Source organism: Cebus imitator, unplaced genomic scaffold, assembly GCF_001604975.1.
Source record: "Cebus imitator isolate Cc_AM_T3 unplaced genomic scaffold, Cebus_imitator-1.0 Scaffold539, whole genome shotgun sequence".
NCBI classification, from domain to species: Eukaryota; Metazoa; Chordata; class Mammalia; order Primates; family Cebidae; genus Cebus; species Cebus imitator.
This window is the reverse complement of record NW_016107854.1, coordinates 370,074-377,356: the sequence shown is the minus strand read 5'-3', so window position 1 is coordinate 377,356 and position 7,283 is coordinate 370,074.

The window sequence follows — 7,283 nt, the reverse complement described above, 5'->3', positions numbered from 1 at the left end:
CCTACTGAGCTATGCCTTCTCCTGAATGTGTTGCTAACAATTCTCTTCTGCTTTTCTCCATTGTTTTCACGTATGTGCTTGGCATATTTCCAAAGGTGCTGAAGGCTCAGTAGATATTCAAAAAATCTTCCAGTGCTTATTAGGAAAAGGGGAGACAGTGAGGTAAAATGTGTCATAAAACCTTGAGATTTCCATATTTTTTTCCTTTCTTTCAACTCAGGAAGAAATAAATAAATAAACAAGGATAATTACATCTGAAATAATTTAATACTGTCAGTCAGTGTTTCAGAACATGCTCCTCTTCAAGGCTAGCTAATCATTCCAAAGATAGGTGAAAAAATATGTTGATCTATTTGTTCATTCGGTCAGTCATCCATGCTCCTTTGTCTTCTAGAACATAAAGGTAATTGCCCCAGCACCATTTTTAAACAACTTATCATTTCCACACTGATTTGAAATAACTCCTTTATTATACACTAGTATCTCATTTAACCTAGAGTATTTTCTTTCTGGGTTAGGTCTTCAGTAGCTTTCAGACTTGATTTAATATTTCTTAGAGAAAAAATCTTTAGTTTTTCTTTTATTTAAAAATATTCTTGGCTGTATTCACTCATTTTTTCATATAAAATATAAATTTACTATGATTAGTTAAACGATTATGATTTTGATTGGAATTTTATTAAACCCATGCATCACTTTGAGGGAGAATTGACATTATCACTACTTAAAATGATCTCATTTAAAAACGCAGTTTGCTTCTGTGTTTATTAAAATTTCTTTTATACTTTTTAACACAAAAATGTTATTTTCCTCATTTGTTAAAATGGGGATAGCTAGATCTATGTTGCAGTGTCATAGTGAAGATTAAGTGACATGATACCTGTAGAGCCCTTGATGTGTTCCACAGATAGCAAGCCGTCAGCAAGGATCGTTAAGTATAAGCTCTGATCATGATGGAAATAAAGATGATGCTTGTTTTAGTTTGGGCTGCTGTAGCAAAGTACCATAGGCTGGGGAGCTTACAAACAACAGAAATTTGCTTTCATAGTTCTGGAGGCTGGAATTCCGAGATCAGTGTGCCAGCATGGTTGGGTTCCAGCGAAGACCCTCTTGTGAGGTTATATGCTCACACAGTGGAGCGGGAGAGAGAGTGGGCTAGTGTTCTTTTTATAAGCTCACTAACCTCATCATGGGGCTCCACCCTCATGACCTAATTATCTCCCCAAGTCCCCACCTCCAAATACCATACTACTGGGGCTAGGGTTTCAATATATGAATTTGGGGAGTGCACGAACATGCAGTCCATAGCATTTCCCATCCTTCTACCCCCATCTTCATCCTAAGAGATAAGGTGTGGGAAAATAAACATTAATAATATGCTGGATTCCTCTTAAAATCCCAGAAGTATTGTATAAAATATCTCTGCAAGTCTAACTGAGATCTCTGCCTGAAATCAATGGTAGGAATTCCTAATGTGGACCACCTGGCAAGAAATAAAACAGAATTCTGTATGATCCAAAGTTCATTCTCTCTAAGAACTGTCTGCCTTCAGGTATCAGATCCCACCAGCATTTGTTACTGTAAATTCAAGTATTTCTCTTTTCTCTTTATTGTGTTTGACTTGACATTATAAACATTTGCCTATTTTTTAAGTTATTATTTTCAAATAATCATTTTCTTCATTTATTTATCCAGTCTACATTTCTTTCCTGGATATTACTAATTCCTCTCTCTTACTTTTTCTAGAATTTTGTCCTTGTCTTTTTTCTAATTTGAGTTCAAGGAATAATTTATTTTCCTTGTTTTTTTTTTTTTTTTTGGTTTATTAATGAAATTATTCATGTTTATAATATTGCCTCTGAGCAAAGTTTTTATTGTATGGCTTGTTAGAATTGATATATCCATATGGTCATTCATTTTAATTTTAATTTTATTGAATTATAGTCAGAGACCATGGCTTGTATGTTTCTGATTGGGATAATGTATTTAGTTTTCCTTAGTGACTGGATATATGATACATTTTTGTAAATGCTCTACAAAGTCTTCAATAAAATATTTATTTCTCTTGAAGGTATTTACAATTGTTCCCTTTCCAATACTACTCAAATCCAACTTATTACCAAAACCTGCCAAATCTACCAAAAATATATTTCACATCAGCCTCTTTGTTTCCACATCTGCTGCCCCCCTCCACTAAGCAGCCACCAGAATTACTCCCTCACCACTATGTTGATTTGTGATGCTTTCCAAACCCTGCTCCACCTGCCAGCCAGGTGATTTAAATAAGCCAATCACTTTGCAACCCCCCCCCCGCCCCCGCCCCACCCCATAGCAAGCTGAATGCTCTCCATTTGCTTCTGCTCAAAGGAAAGAATTGAGACCTAAACGCACTGCAAAACTGGGCCCCTTTTTTCTCTGTCAGTTGATCACAGGCCTCCTTTTCCTGTGCTTACTGAGATGGAGCCGTAGAGGGGACAGCCTTCTGTTTGGTCCTTGAATATGTCAAGCACTTTTTCATCTCAGACCCACAGCACATGGTGTCTCTGATCTGCAACGGTCTCTGTTGTGTTTGCCTGTGTTTTAACTTAAAAACCACACAATTTGTAAGTGTAGAAAGGAGAGCTTTACTTATAAAGGCAATTACAACCTTCAGACAGAAAGTACAGCCTCAGCCAAAAAATCCAAAAGTAAGCATTTCTTGGGGGGGAGAAGGTGGAATGAGGATTTATGATGAATCGGATGCCTAAGAATACATATTTAAGAGACTGTGGAGGAGTTACGGATATTCATGAAGGTGTTCCTAATGTATGCATACTAAAAAACATGCATGTTACATACAACATAAGTTCATTTAGGAGTGGTGATTTAACATTTGAAAGTATTACAATTAGGCCCCATGTGCCAAAAGGTGAAGCAGGGACACAAAGGAGCTCAGTTCGTAGCCTCTGTAAACAGGCCGGAACCAGCCCATGGTTGGTGGTCTCTTATTAAGAGAAAGTTACTGAAATCAGTCCCTTGTCCAATCAAAACTAGTTATGGCTGTGGAAAAGGTGGGATGGTCAGTTAATCAGCATCTGGCAGTGAGCTGTAACTGTTTAAATATTGCTTATCTCAAAGCCAGGTCTTGTTTAGCTGCTAGAGAAAAAGACAAACCTAGTGGCAGTTAGAACATAGTTTATTCTTTTATTTTATTTTATTTTATTTTTTATTTTTTTTTGAGATGGAGTCTCGCTCTGTTGCCAGGCTGGAGTGCAGTGGTGCGATCTCGGCTCACTGCAACCTCTAGTTCCTGGGTTCATGCGATTCTCCTGCCTCAGCCTCCCAAGTAGCTGGGACTACAGTCACACACCACCATGCCCAACTATTTTTTTGTATTTTTAATAGAGATGGGGTTCTACCAAGAACATAGTTTATTCTTTAAATGCAGGAGTATGTGACTTAACCCCTGCCTGACATGGCCTGATGTCTTATTGCCATGAAGTTCATTCGATCAATCTTATGATCTCCATTTTAACATTAATACTGGTCAGAAGTTGCATCTAAACTGCAAAAGAGAGGGGGTATAATGAGGTATGTCTGACCTTCTGTCCCATAGTGGCCAAGAGAACTCACCTTTGAACTTAAGAGCTTTTTAAGGTTTCTCTGGGGTCCCCTTGGCCAAGAAGGGGTCTGTTTAGTCAGCTGAAGGGACTTAAGATTTTATTTTTGTTTACATCTGGCTGGCTCCTTTGCCTGCCCGAGGCCTCTGTCTCCAGAGAGCTCTTCCCAGACCACCAGACCTAAAGGAAATCTATCCCTTCCCCTCCAAATTCAATTTCCTCACACTCCGTATTATTCCTTTACAGCACTTAATGCAATTTATAATTGAATATTTGTTACAAGTCCCCAAACTACCTTTTCTACTAGGCTGAAAGCTCTATGAATGAAACATCTTTATGTCCCTCAGAAAACCCATTATGTAGCACATTTTCAACATATAAGTAAGTCTCTTGAAAATAGGTTTAATGGAAAAGTGACTTGTGTAGAGCACAGAGTATGATATATCTCCACAAATTTACCTTATTTGGAGCAAATATCCTTATTTATTTATTCTTCATCAGTCAAGCGTGGAGCCGCAAGTATTGAAGTTCCTACTATAGTTACGTTTCTGTCAATTTCTTCATATTTCTGGTATGTTTTGCTTTAGAAATGCCAAAGCAATGATGTTCAGACCATGAGTGTTTTTCGACTGTTGTAATTGTGCATGATCTAGGACTCTTGGTTGTAACTAACAGGATCCAATATGAACTTGTAGCAGTGGACTTTAAAAGAAGAACTTGAGACCAGCAATGCAGCCAGGCCTTACGGTGTCTAAATATGTGTATTTGTTTTTGCTCACCTTTGATTGATTTTTATGTCTATGTAGCTCTAGGACTTGTTCATAAACAATGCATGTAAATATTCATTAGTTTTTTTTTCCCCCACTGGTCACCAAATGGCTTGGATTCTCCCAACATCCAAAAGGAATTTTTGTCTTCATACCATGTTTTCCCTGTGCTTGGTGGGCAGCCTCTCTGTGGGCTAACTCTGTATGCCTGGCCTTCTGTCTGGCCAGATTTCCAGATGTTACTGAGCCAAGGACGGGTTAAAACTGGCTTAGTATCCTCCTTTCAGCTACTCATGACTGCCATGATTGGGCAAACTCCTTGCTGGGTTTCTGTAAGATATCACCATTTTTTCCCCAATGCTGTTGAACTATAACAGCAAAACAGAAACCAAATTTCTTGGCCCTCATCTGTTCCACAACCCACTCTCACCTCTGTTTACCAATCCCAATGTGAGTCTGTGATGGTGGGGATGAGTTAGTCCCCTTTCCTCCAATCTGTAGCCCTGCTGGCTTTATGCTCAATTTAGCACCTCTTTAACCCAGATTCTTCCAGGGTTGCATCTTCATTCAAATGCTACTTCACAAAAAGAGATTTTGAGAGTTATGTACATACGCTATTTTCTCACCTGATTACATAAGAAAAAAATCTAAACTTAGTAGGAGAGAATTTATTCAGAAGTATTATTGCAATAGGGCCAGGGAGATTATTGCAATAAAGAGAACTCATGGTCATAAGACCTGCAAACAACTCGAGGGATAGGCAAAAATAACTTTTCTTTTACAGAAAGGAGTAACAGGGCTGGAAAAAACTGGGTATAGGGAAGTGGGAAGAAAGGGTGACATGATCAGATGACCATGAGGCCATCCTATATTCCTGGAGTGGCCCTTAAGAGCAACTACGTGTTGGCTCAGGTTGAGGTTGGACCAAAGGCCAGAGAGCATGGAGAAGGAGAGAATCTTAACCAAAGTGTAGTTTACAAGTGTTTTATTACAGTTGATCAGAGGGGAAAACAGTTCAGCTAATAATTTATGAGACAAATAATGGGAATTTAGAGGAGCTTTGTCTGCCTTTGTCAATAGATAAATAAGAAACATATCTATTAGTCTTTTATTTTTATTTTAAACAATTTATTGTGGACGATTTCAAAAATATACACCACACAAAGACAGTGATACGTCCAACACTCAGCTTCAATTATCAACCTTCACTAGTTTTGGTTTATATACGGTAGTCCCCCCCTCATCCTTCTTTTATCCACTGTCTTGCTTTCTTTGGTTTTAGTTACCTGCTGTCAACCCGTCCAAAAATATTAAATGGAAAGTTCCAGAACAATTTATAAACTTTAAGTTGCATGCCATTCTGAATTGTGTGATGAAATCTCTTGCTGTCCTGCTCTGACGTGAACCATCCTTTTGGCCGTGTATCTGCTTTGTACGCTCTCTATCTGTGGTTTACTTTGCAGCCATCTGGATTACCAGATCAAAAAAAAGTAGTACATTTGACCTTCCAACACCATAGGTTTTAGCTGCGTGGGTCCACTTACATGCAAATTCAAAATACAGTATGCTCTGGATGAGTGAAACCCACATATATGGAACCTGACTTTCCTCTAAGTGAGTTCAGCAGGGCAGACTATGGGACTTGAGTGTGCATGGGTTTCGGTGTATGCAGGGGTCCAATCTTCTATGTATAGAGGAATGATTGTATATATAGAGTTTAGTACTATCCACGGTTTTAGGCATCCACTGAGGGTCTTGAAACCTATCCCTCCTAGATAAGGAGGAACTATTGTATCCTACTGCTTGATATTGGCTTGGGTTGGCTTCAAACAAGTTTTAGATTAGTATATCATTTCATCTGCTAATACTACAATATATATCTATAAAGGATAACTTGTTCTGCATATCACACAGAACTAAATTAACAATAATTTCTTAATATCATTTAACTTGTTCACATTTCCCAAGTCTGAACATACTTTTACAGTTGATTTATTCAAGGCAGTATCCAATGAAGGTTTATAAACCGTATTTTTAAAAATCACGTTTTTAAAACTTAAAAAATTTTTTTTTATTTTAAAATCTTGACATAAAAGTTTATATATGTATCATGTACAACCAGCTTCTGGTTGCCACCATTGTATTATCTACTTCTATGAGATCAACACTTTTAGATTTCATATATGAATGATCTGGCTTACTTCACTTAACATAATGTCCTCCATTTCCATTCATGTCACACATGTCAGTATTTCATGATTTTTTAATGCCTTAATAATATTCCATTGCTATATATACCTCATTTTCTTTATTTGTTAATTTGCTGATGAACACTTGAGTTGATTTTACATCTTGACTATTGTAAATAGTACTGCAATAAACATGGGAGTAGATAGATCTCTTGGACACATAAACTTTGTGTATACACTCAGCAGTGGGATTGCTGGGTCATATGGTCATTTCACTTTTAATATTTTGAAGAACCTCTATACTGGTTTCCATAAAGGCAGCACTAATTTACATTTCTACCAACAACCTCTAAGGGTTCCCCTTTTCCGACATCCCCTCCAACATTTGTTATCTTTTGTCTTTTTGATAAACAGCAATTTTAGCAGGAGTGAAGCTATATTTAATTATGGTTTTGATTTGCATTTCCCTGGTGATTAATGATATGGATCATTTTTCATATACCTGTTTGTTGATATTTACTCAGGGTGGCTGGCAAAATATTAAGGAGAATATTAGGGAAAGTTAAAGATTATAGTCTGAAAATCAGGCTGACGGATCCAAGATGGCCGTTTAGGAACAGCTCAGGATCGCAGCTCCCAGTGAAAGCGCAGAGGGTGAGTGGACGCCGCGTTTTTATTGCCCACAGACCAGGAAACTCCCGGGCAGAGGTGCTCCACGGTCGCCAGCG